General features: G+C 39.1%; 1 protein-coding gene across 4 annotated transcripts in view; it reads left to right on the top strand.

The window, feature by feature from the left end:
* Positions 1 to 20,958, top strand: part of LOC105196532 (PTB domain-containing engulfment adapter protein 1) — a 39,000-nt gene that overhangs the window by 9,577 nt on the left and 8,465 nt on the right. For 2 of the 4 annotated variants that reach the window (XM_039450164.1, XM_011162515.3), the window contains exon 1: positions 5,789 to 5,974. The exons of the other annotated variants lie outside the window; for them this stretch is intronic. The gene's annotated coding sequence lies outside the window, so the exon portion shown is untranslated. Of the gene's footprint in view, positions 1 to 5,788; positions 5,975 to 20,958 lie in introns of those variants that run through there. 4 annotated transcript variants of the gene reach the window in all.

Raw genomic sequence — 20,958 nt, 5'->3', positions numbered from 1 at the left:
CGCTTTGCCTCGTCATAATTTTGAATTATTAAATTCTTCTGTAATTGGCTAGGAAATTTTTTTTTTCGATAAGCATCTATCAATCATTCAACGAATGGAGATCTTCCATTCTAAAGATCCATTCAGAAATCCTGTTTTAGAGTCTCGCCCATTATGCCATCTTGAAACATTTCGTCTGTTAAAAAAAAAAATTTACGACATGTTTCGCCGATCGTAATGTGCTATTATATGCCGCGATCGTAGATTATGTAACGCGTCTATCTTTTATCTTAACGGTACATTATCGCGGTTGTTTACTAAATTGTAAGCAATTTTTTGAGCAAGACAATACTGAATAATTTGGCGATTCGATCTTCCGCGATTGATGAAATAATCTCGACGTCACACGAAAAGCGTACAATGATAGATTAGATCGAACATGGTAGAATTAATCAATAGGTAATCAGTATTATTAGGTGAAAGAGAAAACGGTATTTAAAAAAATCAAACATCCGAATACCTCGAAATATTCAAAATATCCCAATTATATTATTTGGAAATTTGGACAATTTATACTTTTGCACGGAAAGAATAATTTTGCTAAAAATAATTATGTTAAACCGTTTGGAAAATTGTATCGGACGTTTAACTTGGTCACTATTAAAATGCTAAAACTACTTATTTGCAGCATACCTTGCGTCCTGCATAATTATTTTAATGGCGCACTATAAAATGATTTTCTGATTTACAGACTGAAAAAAAAAATTATCGAAAAATTAAAATATTTAGTCAACGTTCAACTAAATATTAAGTTGGTTTAATTAATTCTTGACTAAAAAAATTTGAATGGTTGACACGAATAAACTGTATCTTTCTTCTCGTGCAACTAAATAATTGTCAAATCAATCCAAGGTTTAGTTGATCGTGTCAGACTAAATAATTTAACTGTTAAACAAATTTTGTTTCTCAGCATAGCTAAATTTTTAGACGGTACGATAAAATTATTCTTTCCGCGTGTAGTATCGTAGAAAGTTTGAAATGATACAATTATTCCGAGTGTTTACGGTTCCGTACCACGCTTGGCGCGCTCGCGACGATTACGCGGCTGAAGATCGCGATTTCACGCCCGTGCGCGCGATCCGTGCGTTTTGCGCGAGCGTCATTACGAAAAATGAAAGTGCAAATCGAAGCGCGAGGAGAGAAGTCGCGGGGGGAAAAAACGGCGGACGCGCTCGCGCGTTTGTCTCGGCCGCCGTGTAACGCCGCCGGTTGCACCGATATCGCGCGAGCCTCGTGCTGCATCTCGTGTTTCCTATTACAGCTAATTCGAGAGATACGGTTTCGCCACGGCGTTGTTTATCAAGTGGGCGTACGTGCAAAATGCGTGCGTACGAACGAATGCGTTTTTTTTTTTTTCCAGCGAACCTTTTACGCACGTTCTCTCGAGGGCGTAAAACGCGGCCGAGTCGCTTCGATCAATCGCGCGAATTCCAATCGAATTACGCGTCATAATAATTATTTCTCACGTAATAGAGAACACGACGGCGAGTCACCGGTGCGCGGTTCATTTTTACGATAAGCACCCGACCGGCTGTTATTATGTAAAGTGAATGTGCACACGTGTACATGCATATATATACACATGTAATCATCGTCCCGTTACTGCGCGATCGTGCACTTCTGCACAATGCGCGCGATCGCGATCTCCGCGCGACAGACGTTGATTTCGCGGAAAGAAGAGTTATATGAAAATGGCCAAAAATTTGTCTCGAGCAAAAATCTGAAAACTAATTCCACGGTGTTTCTTGATGTATGCGAAAAAAAAAATTAAATTGCGGGGAAAATTGCTGATAAAATGTCAAATATTTTTTATTTTATTTATTATAGTACATTATATGTATGTATAGTGTATTATATATATTTTTTTTATTTTATTTATTAGAGTATGTGAAAATAAAATTATTTAAGTAACTATTTTGATCACGCTTCTGGCTACAAAAGATCTTCTGACAATGATGAATATTAATTATCATACTTTAATGAATAAAATAAATACAATATAACAATGCACTATAACATTTCATATTATAATAAATAAAATAAAAAGTGTAAAACTAAAAGAATAAACAGAAATGTAAAAAAAATGCATAAAAAGTAAAAAATAATTAAAAAAAGCAAAATATAAGAAACAAAAATAGGACCAATAATCACGTTCTCGTTGTTGGTCCTGAATTAGACGAAGAGTGATTTGAAAAAATTTAAACATAATGTCACGTATGCATTTCGCATTTTGTATGAGATTTTATTGTTATCAGCGATTTTCGCCCGCACCTCTGGTCATTATAAATATTATTTTTCTCTTTCGTGTATATTAAGAAGCACTGTGAAATTAGTTAATTAGATTTCTGCTTGGGGCAAATTGTAGCCATTTTCTTATACTCTTCTTTTGGGAGAAGCTACGTTAACTCGCGAAAAATCGATTTACGCAGTAGTAGCGATTTTTCGCACAATTCCAAATATTCCTTTCTAATTTTTACTTTTCCACGCGATCGATCGCGATCGATCGCGAGCGCGTATCGCCGACGCGATGACGGCTGCAAATTCTTTTTCTTTTTCATCGGTGATATGTGTGTCGAACATGCGTGCGAATCGAGAGATACTTTCCCTACTTTCGCGCGCGGCTACCGTCCGAGGCGGCTTCTAGTATAAGCGATTGGGTATTGTCCGAGGTAGTCGTTGCCGTCGTCGTCATCGTCGTCGTCGTCGTCGTCGTCGTCGTCGTCGTCGTTGCTGAAACCGAAACTTGAGAAAGTTCCAAAAAGATCGACGAGACGTGTGAAAATCACGCGGATCTGGAGCTGTGAGAAATCGAACCTGAATGAAAGTCGTCTCGCGACTCAAAACGGAAATGAGGAACCAAAACAATCGTTGTGCAACCGAGCTTTTCGGCGTTTGATTGTATAATGAACGAGACGACGACGGCACGATGCACGGAAAGGAAAAAAAAAGAGGGAAAAAAACCGGTTTTTCGCTTGGACGCTGAATCACACCTGAAACCCGTCCTTTGATTCCACCCGCCGATTATCCGTACTCGCCCGAATGCGCAAAACGCATCTCGTATGTATAAGCACGGCATTTCGTTCGGAATTATCGCGAATTATTTCGTTGCGCCGCGCGAATGACGCACGAAAATCCCGAATGGTCTTGTCTTTCCGCGTCATTCGGCGAAATTCACGAAGCCGGTTTTCGAGCACGGATGTAAAATCACTCCGTTTTTAGCGGCGAAATCGGCGAAACGACATTTTTAATCGGTCATCGAAAATAATTGCTTCGATCGAGGAGAGATTTTTTTTTGCGATCGTGTTCCTAAAGCTGCGAAACACAAAATTTTTTCACTCAAGTGTGAAAAAAATATTGTGAAAAATAAAGATTTTTAGAATTCCAAGAAATTCTCGGATACTTAAAAAGAATTGTTTTGAAGCGTATGCTAATTGTTAGGAGTAAACGGATGAGACTGAAAAGTTCTTGAAAGATATTTATAGCAAATCGTTTTTACTGCTCACTTTGCGAATCTCATTAAAAATCTCGTTAATGTCTTTTTACGCGTCATGATTTGTGGTCGTGGGTTTTCCGACGCGAAATGAATAAGTAGGAAAATAGGAGAGGCAGAAATGTGGAAGAAAAAGAATGATTTACGATCTCGCGTTTACGCGGTCACGCACCTTTTGCGTCGTGCACGCAAAACGGCCCTCGCGATTTCGCAATTCGGCATTATTTTCTCACAAACGCGCGTAGTTGAATGCGCACCCGTTGATAGCATGCACTTATAGAGGAGAGACACGCCGGTGTATGCGTCCGCTTGTGTATATACACACGGGGTCACTCGTTGCGAATGTTTCGCGTTTATACGGCGCAGAAGTGCGCGTGCATCCTGTCGCGAAGCCTCGCCCTGAATTTCACTTGCACGCCTCTTTAAAATTCTCGGGAAGGACATTTGTGAATTTTTGCGCGGTTCCGATCTCGAGGAGGATGGGAGATACAGAGTAACTCCTGTATATGCACCGCGCCGATCAAAAATTGAATTTTTCAAGCGTTCTTTATTATCTTTAAGAGGGAAATGAATTATACCAATAAAATAAGAAAAATTTTTAATTTAAAAGAAATATTTTAATAAATTAAAATTTCTGTGCGTTAAAAATGACTAGTCAGAGTTAAAAATTAAATCATTTAAAATTAACAAAGACAAATTAAAAATTATTAACTTTTTAATTTTATTATTTAATTCTTAACTTTTTTAAACTAGTTATTATCCAACCCTGATTTTCGTTTACTCCATATTTTACTATCTCTCTACTATTTTATGATACATTTATGTATAAATATGTAAATAGTCAATAAGCCTTTTACACTTTCTACAGAGAGAGCAATCATTTTACGTAAATCGTAATACATCGCTGCACTCATAACAATGACAAATTGATTCAACTTACAATGATTAATATTAAGAGTGAAAAGTAAAATTACAACATAATACTAATATACTAAAGTAGTTGCGAACAAGTTATCTTCATTCTCTCTTTTTTCTGACTTTTGCGACGTAAATGTCGGAATTACTCCAGTAGAACTTCTCAATTGGGAAGGAAATTTCATTAGTCGCCGCTGTTAAGAAGATTCGTATTTAATTGCCGTGGCGCGTAATAATTCGGCCGCAATCGCGCCGGCAGGAAACTGGGAGCGACGTGCGCTCCGGACGAGTCCAGACTCCGTTGACGCGAAAGTGACAGTTATGTTTATTCGCGGCAATTGGCGCACGGTTCATTCTCCCGTATCTATAGCGCGCAGTGGAGAATTGAATTCGCCGAGATTACGTGCTAAAGGTTTCAGTCCGTGCTCGGTCTCGCGTAACAATTCGCACCGACGGTGCTATGAATAGAAAATGGAGTGTAACTATCGTCGGCCGATTGTTCCGAGACGATCACGCCGCGCGGCGCCGGTTATCCTCTTATCTATTTAGCGCGAAGGGACAGAGATGGATCTTGGTCGTCGTAAGAATACGCGAGTCTTAGTCTTTTTCTTTCTCTCTCTTTGCCTTGCCTCCACCTCTTCCTTTTCCCTGTAACAACCTGCTGCAGCTCGCGATGGAGGACGGACAAGCTCTCGGCGGCCGTGGCTGGTACCGCCATCCTCTCCTATCCCTTCTCATTCTATCGGATCATCTACCATCAACGATCGCGCTCGCTACTCCATTCTGCGAAGAGACCCGGCGCGACAGCTCTCGACCAACCAGTCCCTCTCTCGATCTCTCTTTTTCTTGTTCTTGCCTGCAAGTATCCCGGAGATACGAATTTCTACGGTCTATGTTCGCGATCCGCTCTTTCTCCCCCTATCTCGCGACCCGTACCGTTCTCTTCTTCATCTCTCTCATCAGAGATAGAAATTTCATTACCGGCGGTATGGAAGACGCACGCGCTGAGCGTTCCCTGCGAGAGAGTAATCGCTCAATCTACTGCCTGTTGAAAATTTTTTTTCTTCCTTTCAATGCGAGAGTAGATAACGAACGGGTCGCGGGGAAATAGGCGGTGGATGATGACGGGCCGTGGCCCGACCGTGGCTGGTACCACCACCCAATATCAGCCTCCGTTTTACCGAATAATCTACCTAGCGGCGGGCGATTCGACTCCCACGACCAGCTGCTCGAGCCGCGATCGGCCACGTCCGTGCGCGATCGGTCGCGTTCGGGCGTGATCGGCCCTTCTCGTCGCGCTCCCCCCTCTTCTCCCCGTGCCACTCTGCGCCGCATTCACTCCGTACGACGTGCGCTCACTTCAGTGCGTCGCGAGCCGTCGGTTGGGTCGTGTCGCTCCGCAGCTTCTCCGAGAGCCGTCTCTCCCTATAGTTGTTCTCCGCTGCCCGATTTCCTGCGCGAAGTTTGGGAATGTGTCCCGCACGACTTCGTTGAATGTTAGTGAGTCGTTCGCACGAGCAAGAGCAACAGGTGAGTGACCTGCACCCTCGCGACTCGTCAGCTAACGACACTCACTTAATATCGTTAAAATGATGGGAAGTTATTTTAAATTATTTTAAACTTTCGCTCGACTTCGTAACTTCTCAATTAACTTCACAATTAAAGGAATCAATTATCCGTGCCACGAATGATAATATTTCTTTATACATTGCACCCAGGATCACACATTTTATGTAATATGAACGTCTGCGAAAAATTTACCATTGTATGCAGAGACCGATGTAAAAAGATTATTGTTTCAACAAAGCTTCGTAGTTACGTCGGCCGTGGAGTTATCGACATCCGGCTTGTTCTCGCTACAGCGCGAGATAGTCGGGCGAACGTCATTCGCACGTGCGAAATCCTCTTGATTAGATTTAATTACGGAAGCGTAATTCCCATCGTACGCCGATTCGAAAGTCATCGGCACGAATGCGCGAGCGTGCGCGAGGTGGTTAATCCCAACGTCGCTCGTAACGCCAAAATTAACGGCCGAGCCGATCTCACGACGAAGAGATTTGTAATTAACCGGCCAATTTCGCTCCGTTCGTTCTCGCGAAATTGCTCGGAAAACCTCGAGCGGACCTGGAGAACGTAGGTAAAATGGGTTACTCCGTTCTCCGCGCGCGCACGCGCGCGAGTGAAAACGCGCACGCTCATGCGGCCGCGATCGGGCCTCTCGGACACGAATAGAATCACTTTCATACGTTCGCGCGAGGAACGAAATCGTAACGAGAGACGCGCGCGGACTTCACTTGGCGGCTTGGCTTTTCAGTGAAATCCGTAAATTACGGGCGGGCGCGCTCCACTTTTCCTTAGGCCGCCACCGCCGCCGTCTCGCCGTTTCGTCGATTTACTTTCTTACGTCGAGTAACACGGTCGAGGGCCTCCGCCTCGAACCGGGAGATCGATCTTTGCGACTCTCGGCTAGCCGTCGCGAGTTTCTTCGTCGCGCCGTTAAAGGTCTTACCCCCTTCGCACGCTCCCGGAGCTCTTCTCCGTGATGAGCATTAAGCGCGATAGTTCCGCGTACGGAAAACTATCGCTTTATATAGAAGTCTGGGTTTCTCTATTAGTGACTAAACAATGGCAGGTCTACACAATCGAATACGGAGAAATCAGGATTCTTTTTGTTGTAATGTCTGTCGTAATGTCAAATCACGCAGCGGAACGGAACATTTCTGTCTACGATCGGTTTCGTCGCCCGTCTATTTACATTACCCGTAAATTGTAGTTAGAGGGACAATCTAAATTAGGCGTATTGAATATCCGGGCTAACAGGTGGTTGTATTCCGAGAGGAAGGATCCACGTAAGAAAATGTTCGTATTTTATAATAACAAAGAAGTATTATTTTTTACATGAGAATGTACTTTTTCTTTTATAAATTTTTGTTCTTTTAAATAGATAAATTTGTAATTTAGAAAAAAGTTAATAACTTTTAACTTTGTTATTTAACTTTTTAATGTGTTACTACCCCAATCCAGAGATTATATATATTATGAATTTATTTATATTTATTCTAGTGTATGAAGATAGATTAATGTTACACCGTTATATAAAAATTAAGAAATTATTTAGATTATACACAAATTCTTGAGTTAAATAACATTTTGTTATTTTTAACTTTGACCAAACATTAGGCTGATTCAATAATTATTTAATTGCACAAAAAGAGGAATAGAAATTCAACATTTGTGACAACCATTCAAATTTTTTAATTAAGAATTTACTAAACCAAATTCATTAAACTAATTTAATATTTAGTTGAACATGTCGGACTAAGTGTAGTTTAATTTCATTGTTTTACTTAAATTGATGACATTGAACAGAAGCAATGACGATCTGAAATAAAATCCTTAAAAATAGTTCAAATTGAATATAATTCAACACTACGAATTTAATAGCGTAAATGAAGCAGCTTCGACGGAAGTTCCATCCGCATGTTATTTTCTCTCTCTCTCTTTTTGCACCATTAATTTATCATTTTATTCACTTTGAGTGGACCAATTTGAACAGCGATATATTTATCATAATTACCAGCGCGTAGCCGCCCAACGCTGATAACGGCACACTGTCGACAATAAATCCAGCGACAATTAGCCATACGCGACGTTAAACAGTGCGCTCCTACGGTTAAAAGATAATGACTCGGTTCTCACCCCGTTTCCTCACGAATGCAATTAGACGTAGCTACTGGGAGAGTTGCCCGAGCATCTCGGAAGCAACAGTATCAGTTTTTACAAGGCCGTCTCGTTCGCCGCTTGTCCTCCGGGGGCATCAAAGGCCGTGCGACTCGCTATAGCGTGTCTCAAAACTCGCGGGCGACCGGTTCTAAGCTAGAATTTCTTTGGGAATGCTCTCTTTTAGACGAAAACAAACAGTACTGGATAACTTATCTTCGAGGTGATATGATGCCTGTGAACTCTCGGATTTTCAAAATCTTTTCACTTTCGAATATATTTTATATCTAACTGTTTTAAAACCCGTCGTTCTCCACGCGTATGCAATGTCGGCATTGCATTTCAGGAATACATCGTAAATCGCAGCGATGAATAATTTAGCACACGTTTGCAAGAAAATGACGACACAACTCACGGAGCGAGTCCCTTTTTTTTATTATTATTCGCGCAAGATTGCTGAGGAATGCGGCAGCGCTCGTGCAGCTCGATGCAATTTTAATCGAGAGTATCGCGCGGTCTTATCGTACGTTAGTTTGACTTTTCGAAAAAAGCGGCGAATGTCGCCGTTGAAGCTGCGGCGCAACAATGATCCCGTCGCGAGCAAAGGCTATCGATTCGTGGCTATTTTCGAGACGAGTGTGGTCCCAAAAAAATATCATTCGGCGTTAGACACCTCGCGAGTCCTGCGGGTTATCGACAGCCGCGATACGAAAAACCCGTGTCAAAGGTGAACGGTGCAATCAATACAAATGTAAAGTGTTCGAGAAATCACGTCGCGACAGATAGGGATCTTGACACCGAGTGCCGTGACGTGACTTTTTTTTCTTCTTTTTTTTTAAAAAAAAGTCTCCATCCGTGTCTTATCTTCGCGAGATGACCTAGGAAAACAAACGAAGTCGAACGCGTGTCGAAGCGAACGAAATTTAAAATGCGCTCGCGGATACAGATACAGAGAGATCTTGAAGTCTCATGCGACTTGCACCGGCCGTGCTTTCGTCAAAGTCGAAACTATCTTTAGTACTTTGTGTACATCTGCGTGTAAGTACCGCGATGTAACACCGATGTGACGCAAGGCAAACGGAATCCGAGGCCACGAAGGAAAGACTCTGTAAATCTCTCTAAAAGTTTTTCACAGTTTTATCTCGACATACGTGCGTTATCGAGAGACAAGGCAGTGCCTATCTCCGATGTGGTCGTTTATCTTTTCTGAAATGAGAGGTAATACTTCGGAAGACGCATATTCACGCGGGAAACGTACGCGAAGTAATTTCTACGCGACTTCTTCATATCAGTTAATTTTTTTATTGCAATCATAAATCTCATTGAATCTGCTCAAATTAAAGTGTAGAGCGCACAACCTGCGCGCGGCAATTCCAAATCACATTCGTCAATTAGCACAAAGCAGCTGCATTGTCGCGCGCGCGTGTCGTGAGAACTAATTTACATTAAAACACGGCACACCTAGAGAGGTGTGTAAAAAAAGAAAAGCAGAGTGCACACCAAAATTCCCTTTAAATAATTTTCGCATAAATCTTGTTTATGTTATCAATGGTGCTACGTTCGATCTATACACGTATACGATCTTCTCTCACATCAGGCGCGATTCATCATTGTCCGGAAGCGGAGAATTTTCCGTCGGTGCATCCTGTGCACGTAATGTATACAATGGAACCATTTTACGTTTGGTATGGGAATATTAGACGCTGATTTCTTTTCGCTTGTTACCTGGCCATTGTACCCACAATATATTACTGGCGTAAGCCGCTGTGGGATAACGCGCGCGTTATGTTTAAAGGCAGATGTAGAGCGAGAAGAACAAGAGATACGTTGTTGCGTATCGAAATACTGGGAATCTTAATGAACACAGATATTGAATAGGCATTAATGAGCCGAATGAGAACGGGTCGAGTACGAGATCCGAAAGCGCTAGATGAAGAAGCATGGAATTTTTACGAATTTTGGCAAAATTTTGGCGTTTCAAAAATTGTTCAACGATTAAATATTCACGAGGCATGAACAGTTGATAAAAGTAGCGTGAGATAAATGAAAATGCATTTTACCTACCTCAAGCGGAAATTTCTCGCGACGGACGGAAGGTTAAATCTGTCGCGATGGCTGACCATGTGGGTCACGACCCACAAGATCTTTTTTTTTTTTTAATCGTTCAAGCATCGCGCAGACATCACAGAAACCCGGGGAGAAAGTGCGACTGGCTATTTTCTAATTGCACCGCATCCGTCGGAAAAATAGAGTTTACCTCGTTAAACGTCACAATCATTCTGCGGTGATTAGTATGGCCCATAGATTCTCGGCTAATGACTCGGCGGCGAAGAAACCCGCGCGAACTTAATGCGCTTTTCCACGTCATCCTTTCTATGCAAATCGAATTTTCACTCGCGCGCGAGCCCCGCGCTATCGAATGGATCTTTTTGCGCTTCGCTCGCCGCGCGGATCACGCTCGGGGCATTTGCTTTTGTTTTTCGAATGAAAGTCCTCCATGAAAGGATGTTTCCAATAATAATCTCTGGCACGACTCTCTCTCGATATTCGCGTTGATCGTTCTGAGAAATTGAATTTTATCGTGATTAATCGTTTTTCACGTATCGAATGAGAATGTACATTCCCGTTATGCTACATTATTATACCCGTGTAGAAATTTATTAAAGATGGTCTTATGCAACACGAGGCCTCGATTATTAGGGATGCCATAAGAAAGATTTTTTTATTAATCTAATAAAGTTCCGATCATTATTATTGATTAGGGATGCCACAAGAAAGGATTCTTTACCTTTATGTTAGGAGACTCTTATTAGGATTTAACAAAAAAGTTTTATTAGGGTTAATTTATAAAGACTAGAAAAAGATTTATGAATGAAGAATTTATTTTTTTATGATTTATAATTTATAAGGATTTAAATATTATTTAAATTATTATTTTATAATGAGATTTATATTTGATCGCTTAAAATCGACGACAATCTATTTTTTAAATTTTCTTTTCTTTCCATAGACCTCGTGAACAATTTGTTACATGTCATACAAGTCTCAGGGCTCACATTTATATTTAAACCAATTAATCGGGTCCTTGTTAGAACCCTAACATTTTAAGTATAATTTTTAATATACTAATATACAACAAATTTTATTTTAATTTTTATTTTGATAAAGTGTTAACTCTTACACCGAGAAAAAAATATATTTTCTTAAAACTATATATTTTGATGCAAGCATTTATTTGTGTGTTCTGTTTAAGAAAAATATTTACTTTAAATATTTACTTTTAAGTAAATAGACATACTTCAAGTATATAACTTTGTATTTTTATAATTTTTATATTCAAATAAAGATTTTATAAATAAGTCAATAATATTATTAATTAAATTGTTCTCTTAGATTAAAAATCTGATTATCTTGAATATAAAAATAGTCTAACAGTAAATATTTTCTAAAGCTGCAAGAAAAAATTATTTGATAAAAAAAATTTATTATTTTATTTACATAAATATTTTATTTAAGAAATTTTTACTTTGATTGCAAAAAACCCTAGTTTTAGGGGGGTTAGGACCCCCTATGGTGGATCCTAATCCACCAAGTAAATAAGTTTTTTAATTAACGATATTTTTTCTTTCAATGTACAATAGAATAAAATATCTAAAAACTACGTAGTACTTAACATAATGTTGAAAGCCAAAAAACGCAAAAATTTATAGAAAATAACGGCTAAATTTTTGTCAAAGTTCAAAACCAATTTCGATTTCGCTACAGGTGAGACGCGATGCAAAACGTACTTTTGATGCGCTCGGTACAGCGCTTCGGATGGACGCTCCATCAATCCGTCGACTGACCGGATCTACCGTAGGCGAGGCAGAGATTGAATTAACAGCGATACTAATTGGCCACCGACACCGCCGATGGGTGGCCAGCAGCTGCAGCTGCAGCAGCAGCAGCAGCGAGACGCGATTGTCTCGTTGACGGTGGGGGAGTTTCACCTTGAACGTTATGCAACTCGCCGCTTTAACCGTATGCATCAGCCGCATATACGCCGGGGTTAGAGATGCACGCCGGGTGATTCCGCGCCTATGGCCTGTGTGTTTAACGGCCGTCTAATGGTGCCAGTGTCGTCGGATAATTACAAATTCCGCGAAAGAGTTTCTCTCGCTGGCGTACGTCCGTTGTCGCGCTTTTCCGCACGTGGAACCCGCGGCAACAACGCAACAATCGTTCGACGGAGCAATTAGACATTTACGTAGGTCATTAAATTTTGCGAGGGAAGGGGAGAGCCTGCTTGAACTCGGACCAGTCATTAGATAAATAACGAACGTTACAATAGCCGGGATCTTTGTTGTGTTTTATCCTCTTGTAGGAGGGATTTCAAAGATTTCATTGTATACATGATAGATATTTATTTTTCCTCAAGCGTATAATACAAAATAGCTGAGAAGAGGACTTGGTTTATAAATATCCTTAACGACTCATCCGTCCATATTTCTATAATATCTATACACTAATATTACCTATTCTTCTCTGAACCTAATTCTATATCTATGCCACCTATACTTATAATTCTACCGATTCTACACATCCTCACCCCTATTATTTCTATAATACATCTTTCTCAAAAACTTAAACATACATTATTTACACAAGTTTTAAATAAATTTTTACACCGAGAGAAAAAATTACTAAGTTGCGATAAACATTTGTTTGAATACTTGGAATGAAAGTATTTATTAAATATAAACAAACATTTGTTTAGTACAAGAATCGCTAATGTAACTTAACTATTATTTTTCTCAATGAATAAATATTTATTTACCGTAAATAAGTATTTCATTGCAAGTATTTAAATAAATTTTTTTCTAAGTGTACATTTTACATTTTTCTTAAAACATTTTCTCATAATCCTAGGCTTAAATTTTACATTCTTACATTCTTCGTTTTTGCAATGTAATGTAAAAATATAATAATATGAATTCTGTGGTGAAATTGTAACAGTTAGGAAAAGTTTCATCGAGCATAAAGGCTCGACGAAACGTCGCTTCGTTGATGATCGAAATTGGCAGTGAAAGTTGTTGATATTTAGCACGGGGGGAAGGCACATGATTATTCATGACGCGAACTGTTCGCGGTAACTGTATATCTTAATGATTTACAAATGGGCCGGCGATTTAAATGACGATTTAAAGGCGTATTGGTGGAACGCGGCAGCGTAACAGGCAGGCACGCTTTTTCCTCTGTGTTGATTCTCCAATTACCAATTATTTAGATGCGAATCCGTAATCTATGAAATCATTCTTCGCTAAATGTGCAACCGTGGTATATTAAACCGCAGATCTCTATGCTAATTGAGTCGCATTCCTCTCCCAAGCTGGGCGTATTTCCTTAATTATCTATATTGAGTACCAATGAACTGGAATTGCACTCGATAATTTAATATTGTTGCACTCCCGGAAGCATGTGTAACCTCACGTTTGTCTGAGGAATCGAGGATAACAGCCCGATTAAGAAAATGAGCCGTAATAATAGCTTCGACGTTTGAATCATAACCGAAGGTTCTCAACTTCTCGTGCTTCCTTCTTTCCTTTCCTTCTAATATTCTTCCTTGAGAAATGATGCATCTCGCTCGGCGCGCATATGTCGTCCTCGGTCCATCTGTTAGACTTTATATAATCCTTTGTTAATTATTCTTTATAGGAAGCGAAGTCTGATGTCATACATAATTTAAAATTATATTTTGTAATTCAATTTTCTTTTATATTCCTGTAATTTAATTGTTAGACGTTCAATTTTCACATTTATCACTCGGCTATTTTTCACGTCTCAAGTAATAGCGTCATTAACGTGTATATTGCCATCCTTGAAAGTTGTACAGTCTCGCCTCGTAACGCTACGTGCAACTTTGCACACGTCAACGTGCCGACACGCGCGTGCGTTTATTAGCATATGTCTTTGCGGCGCATCTTTTCAATCGAACGCCTAATAGATCGGCTCGAAACGATTACCATTATCATCTGCGTTGGACAGCACCTCACGGAGCGTTGCATACGCATGAGTCTGTTTTATAATAATCGCGTGTCTGTAAAAGCGAGCGCGTTACCAAGTCCGTACGCGTTCCGCCCCCGTTCTCGAATTTTCTTATAAATAGAGGCGTCAGGAGCAGCGATTAAACAGTAAAATGAGCGTGCGTGTTCACTGCGTGTCAATTCAAAAGCGACGATGACTAATTAACCTTGACGGCACATTCGAATGAACGATACGCGACAACAACCGTAAACCGCATATGACGTATGTAGCCGTTCAACATGTCGAAATGAAATCACAACTTCGAGCGAAATGATAATTACGAGTAAGTTTCGCTTTTTTATACTCAGTTAAATTATGTTCTCCCGCGAATCTCTTGAGATACGTTTTTACGAATGAAAAAATGACAAAGTAATTTGAGACGTAGAGGTGGGTCGTCGCACCACTTTGCTGTTGGATTATACTTCTTAAGCAAAAATGAAAAATAAAACTTTGAAAATATAAATAGAGAAAACGATTTCTTTGGATACTTAATAAATTTTATTGTATCGAAACAAATTTATTTGCAATGTTCCAAACAGACCAATGTTCGAATCAATAAATTATGACTAACAATAGTGTTGTTATATCTCCGTTAAATAATAGATGTTGTTCGAAACAACATTTTTATTCAAACAAATAATGTTTTGTAGAAGCGTATGTTATTTCAATGAATCACCTTTCAGTCAAATAAATAGGAATACTAATTCTAATGAAATCTTTGTCTCTGTGTACAAACTATCATAGAAAGCATTTTCCGTCAGGTGATACAGCAGTTTTTATAATAACGTTTCAAATTTTGCAACAATCGAGTTCTTTGTAAGATGAGCAAAAATGAGATCCAGAACATCCCGACGTTGAGGCAGTACCATTTTCTTTTTCCTTCACATGAGTCATCTGTATAAAATACTTAGAAGTTAATGCATATGAGAATTTCTAGAAGCCTTTTACTTGAATGTAAAACGGTTTTTATCGATTCATATAAATATCGTCTTACGCTGTTCCGCAAGATGCAACATGTAGAGCAATACAAAGATTAGGTTACTAATTTAATGTATATATAGATCTTTGCTTTTTATACTATCTTACGTAATTTTTACTATCTTATAGTCTGTCTTATCGGTAAGTGTGCCAGTTTATACGCTGCACGCTGATTTTCTGTTTCAAAGTGCATTATGCAAACAATAAGAAAGAAAAAAAATATATATAAAACGGTTTTAGAGCTAACCTGTAAAATAATCTAATATCTTATCAATAATGTACTCACTGTTGGTTGAACTATTGCAGTTTGTAAGAGAAATTTTATTCTTGCTTTTAGAGAATTAATTTTTGACAGATTTTATATAGAAAAAAAAGCTATAGATATATGCGAGATTTTTTATTTTATTTTTTAATTATCAAAAATCATGTTTTCATCAATATTGATAAAGTGCAATGTAATAGTGACTGCTTTTATTTAAATTCATTTATAATTAATAATAATATTAATATTTTAATTGAAACAAATTTTATATTAAAAATATATAGAGATTACATGATTTATAAACTATTTTTAATAATTCAAAAAGGTATTTATTTAAATAAATTAATTTAAATGATACGAAAATATTAACAAAATTAATAAATATATAATTATAATTAAAGATAATAGATTTAGCTTCTGAGAGAAATAAGGGGGCGTCACTTTCTGAGACCTATGTCAATTGGCGACTTTCCTCTATGTATTTGAACCATAATTAGTATCACGTTGTCGTAATGCCCGTTGCCCAACAGTGCCGTTCGTGTGAAAACGTTTCCCTCGTGGCGCAGGGAACTTTTGTGCGGCCACGATTTTTCTTTGTGTTTCCGGCGAGCGGCGTCGAATAGAGGATCCTTTCATTCGTACGTCAAGACACGATCGCCTCGCGTTTCGCGTTCCCGACGCGAGGAATTTCGATGCGATGCGCTCTCGATGCGCCCATGCGAACGTCGCGCCGCGTCGCTTCCCCTAACATTCGTGAAAGGACCGCTATCTATTTGCCTCGTTGCACGTGTCACGCATGTGAAGTAACGTATAACGCGCGTGACACGTGACAGTCGTGATACCTTTCGTCCGCCCTTCTTCCTGCGACGAATAATTAGACGCCGAACGCTTCCGGGTAAATCGAATCGTCGACCGTGGAGAGAAAACGGATATTTCTTCTTGAATCTATAAATAGTTTATTCACGTTCGATCGACGTGATCGGAGAATAGAGGGGAAAAAAAATTGAATCGTTCGTCTATCTGTAACGCGCTCGTCGCTATTAATAGATAATTACGTGTCGACTGAAACGCGACTGAAAACGCCGGTCTCGATTATTGCCTAATTGTGGCACGTCGCCGGTACCCTCGGCTCTGTACAAAAACCGATACTTTCCATTCTTCTTATCGCGAAACGTCACGGATAATCTCCGCGGCGGATGTAGGCGCCCGCGAGACCATGCCTCTCTCGTGTGCGATCTTGCCTTCCTGCGAGGCTGCTATCTCGCGTATATGCGCGGTCGTGCATGACGGCGTGGAGGGTTCTACTTTCTTCGGTGGCCTCTCTAGAATCGGACGCCAGAACCCCATCGGACACACGCCCCATCGGACACACGTCGTTGGCGTACGCAACGCAACGCAACGCACGCACTCGCCGCGGGTAACACGCGCGTCGTCGTCGTCGGCGGGACTTACGCATTTGATAAACGCAGCCGAGTTCGCTTTCGCGATAAATTGTAAGGCAACTTTTCCTGCTGCGAGCTAAATCTCAACGGCACATCTCCGCCGTTATGAAAGCTCCGCAAATTATAACCGAGCAACTTTCACGGTTCCCACAGGGGGAGAATTTGAAACGTTTGCCACGCGAGGAACTCGCGCCGATCGCGCGTCAATCAGAGGAATAATCCGACGTGTAATATCGAAGGAACAAAAAATACATAGGTATAGGAAAACGGCCCGCGATATGCGGGGGATCTTGAGGGGGCGAGGGAAACGACCGCTTATTATATGTATTATATGCATCGGAAGTATTTATTATAGGAAAGGATAGACACGTGTAACGTGCACACGTGCTATTTTATTATTAGCGCAACATATACATTAACTGATGTTCTTATAATCATTAAGTATAGATTTTGCCTTTGACCCTGTTGTAAATATAGAGTGCTGAAAGCTCATTTGTTACACGCCATTTGAAAGATTTTTCTGTCCCATACTTTGGCATACTAATCATTATCTTGTATATTAAATATGTTAATATTAAATTATGCAGTGTATAATGTATACTAATATAAAAATATTTGTGTAATTAGGTAATTATAATAATTATTCATATATTATCTAACATTTTTTTGGCGCTTATCGCTCGACTGGATTCATTATCTATTTCTTTTAGAATTTTCTTATTGACCTCTTCAGGGGATATTTGTTTTGGCTCGAAACACACATTACGTTAATTAATAACGCATATTTTGCTAGATATCACTATATATTATAGAGGAAACGATTTCTTTGGACTTAATATATTTCATTGTATATAAAAAAAAAAAAAATTATTTGGAATGTCCCAAACAAACCAATGTTTGTATCAACAAGTACGATTAACAATAGTGTTATTTTCGTCAAATAATAGGATGCTGTTTCAGTGAAATAACTTTCAGTCAAATAAATAGGAATACTAATTCTAATGAAATCGTTTTCTCTGTGTATTTTTTTTCCTCTTTTGCAGTTAACATAATCTAATCGAAAACGTATAATAGGTAGCTGTTACTATGTATTTTTAATTATCTAGGACTCGCGATTACTGCTTTTACTCGTAAGGCTTGTAATCTGCGGAAAAATGCTGGTTCTAATTGTTTCACAACTACTATTGTCCGCCGCAAATTGTTAATCGCGACGCACTCGGCGACTGCGAAAAACACGCGAATAGAGAAGGAACGGAGGCGGACAATTTGATGTATCGCACGGAGAAAGAGAGCGGCACAGATCCGCGCCGTGATCCGTTCGCACGGCGCGCGCCTCGGCTTTGGCGCTCGACCTCTTTGCGCCTACGTGGGAGGAATAGGAAGTCGTGCATTAAATCCGAACCTCCACCTTTCAGCGCTTAAACGCCTCTCAAATGGCACGGCCGCGGGACACCTCGAACGCGCAAAGGCCATTTCCAAAGTGACCGCGACGATGCGCGACGTCGATTTCCCTTCGGGGACGTTTCCTTCACGGGACGATCAATTTGAAAATTTCATTATCCTTGAATGTGTATTCTCGGTGCCAACATCAATACCGTATCGACCGGCACCATTGATATATTCAACCATCGGAGTGCTTAAAGAGATTAAATATCGATAAAACACTTATTATTCGTTCGTTGCAATATTCTTGCAGCATACACTGGAAATAATTTTTTTTTTATGTTCAAGTAACTATTTTTATTTTAATATCGTTTCCTTGGTTAAAGAAAAATATTTCCCAAGTTTCAAAATCAATTATTTTATACCAGCTAATATTTAGTTAAATGAAGAAAATAATGTTGAAATGAATATATTTACTTGAACATGAAAAACTTTTTTCAATGCATTAGTATTAGTAGATATTTTTAATATTTCTTGTGATTTTTTATTAATTCAACATGTTTTTCTTCTAATATAATTTTTCTCATAATTTTTTAATTCATAATTGTTATCGATCTGATAATTTCCAATTAATGATTACAATTTCAATTTGAAATTCAGCACATTATAAATTTAATGTAAAGCATTGGAATAATTTTACAACTTATTTTAATATTAATTGATAATGTAAGAAAAGTCTAAAAAAAGTCCAATGATTTTTAGCGTATTAACTCGCAATGTTTTTTTTCCCTCTTTGTATTTCTTACAACTCATCATCTTTTTTATTCATTTGCATTAAACCAGTATAGCCACCGTCTTCAACCCTTTCACACCCACCGTTGCGGTAAGATTAATTTTTTAAATCCATCCAGACTAATTAAACTAATCGATATTTCAACAATGATAACAATAATATTTTTATTTCTTCAAAACCGTTAATTGAAAAATTATTAAAAAAAATTGGATACCATCTTTATACTATCGGGAACAATAATAGAGAAAAAAAACTTTTTTCAAATAGAATTAATTCGAGATTGAAAGGGTTGGACAGCTGAAACAACGAAGGCATTGAGCGCAAAGTAAGAAACTGACAATAACAAATAGTTGAATTGTTCGTCTCATTCTTGCTAGAGTTTCTACGCTAGCATAACAAACGCATCCGAGAACGTCTCGGCGAGCTCTTGGACTTTCTCGCTCGCGCGTATCGAGCGGAAAGATTCCAGTCTCAGCCATTCACTCGTCGTGATTGCGCTCATTGCCGAATTAACTGCGAATGCCAGACGTTCCCATTTGCGCGAACGGAAAAGTTCTAAAGTCCCTCTTCTTCACGTTCGAGTGCAACGATAGGTGAAATTCCGGATGGGCACGCGTTTTCTCTGCGAGAGGCTGCATTCCTCTTTTGTTAGAGAGGAAGATGTATGTAGATAAGCCGTTTAATATCGCGCAAACACGCCTACATACCGCGACATTGCGCAGTCAAATTCGCGACTGTGTGCAAAAACGATATTTAAATATTTCTGGAGTCGTCTGAGATAAGTTTGAAACTCCTCTCATGTTGACACGTTAATTAGTCGTTTAATTAAACAAACATCACTTGCGTTTCCTTGTCCCATTTTCTTTTTCTCCAATTAGCTAATCTTCAAATTTTAGACACTAACTGAAAAATTAATGTAAAGATGAACTGAAGAAAAGAGTTTGGTGACAATAATTAAACTTTAACGAAAGAATTTCAATTAAACGTTTGATTAATCTAATCGAATATTTAAGTAATCTTTAGTAATTATATTATACCTAATCAAATATGATAATAGCAACCAATTAGTTAATAAACGGTTAATAAATGTTATTAAATATTCGATTATGTTAATCGAACATTTGATTGAAATTATTTCACCAAAACCTAATTATTATCCAGGATTATCCTGATTATTATTATCAAACTCTCTTCTCTCTCTATGTTTCACTCATCAATAAGTTCAAGATATTAACGCGCATATCTAAAGCTGAATTGTCACGCATGCGATTAAGAGTAGAATGCGGATAGTCACTATCAGCGTTTTGTGCGTTACGCGAGAGTGCGAAACAAAAACAAATAGATATTAGATTAGTTATAGATAGATGCACGCGTAACGAAATATTCTGCAACGCAACGTGCCGATCGCACTTTATCCGACGTCTCTATCTGCGCATACTTGATCCAATTGGATACTCAATGTCTCAAAGTCTGAGGTGGTGTCATGCGCGAGAATGATGAAACGCGAAAGGATTTAGCCTTCGTCTTCAAGGCTGACCGCTGATACACCGCGAACGATCGTCCGCGCTTTAAGTGCATTTCACACGGTCGTGTTCGCGCCGTCTACGAGAAACAATAGGCCTAACGAGATCCTTCATTTAATTTTAAATTATAATGATCGGTATCTCGAAAGAGAGAGAGAGAGAGAGAGAGAAGAAAAAAAAAAAAAGATCACGATGAGACACTCGGAAACTTCAGATAGGCACTCCGAGCGTGAGAGAAAACTCGATGTCGTGCGTTAATACGCATGTAATTGACCTGATTTTCTATGAATATACATGGGCATTGTTACGTCAAAAGATTTCAGTCGCGTTCCTCGGATAGGAATGATAAA

This window comes from Solenopsis invicta, chromosome 6, assembly GCF_016802725.1.
Source record: "Solenopsis invicta isolate M01_SB chromosome 6, UNIL_Sinv_3.0, whole genome shotgun sequence".
Taxonomy (NCBI): domain Eukaryota; kingdom Metazoa; phylum Arthropoda; class Insecta; order Hymenoptera; family Formicidae; genus Solenopsis; species Solenopsis invicta.
This window is presented reverse-complemented; position numbering and strand designations above follow the sequence as displayed.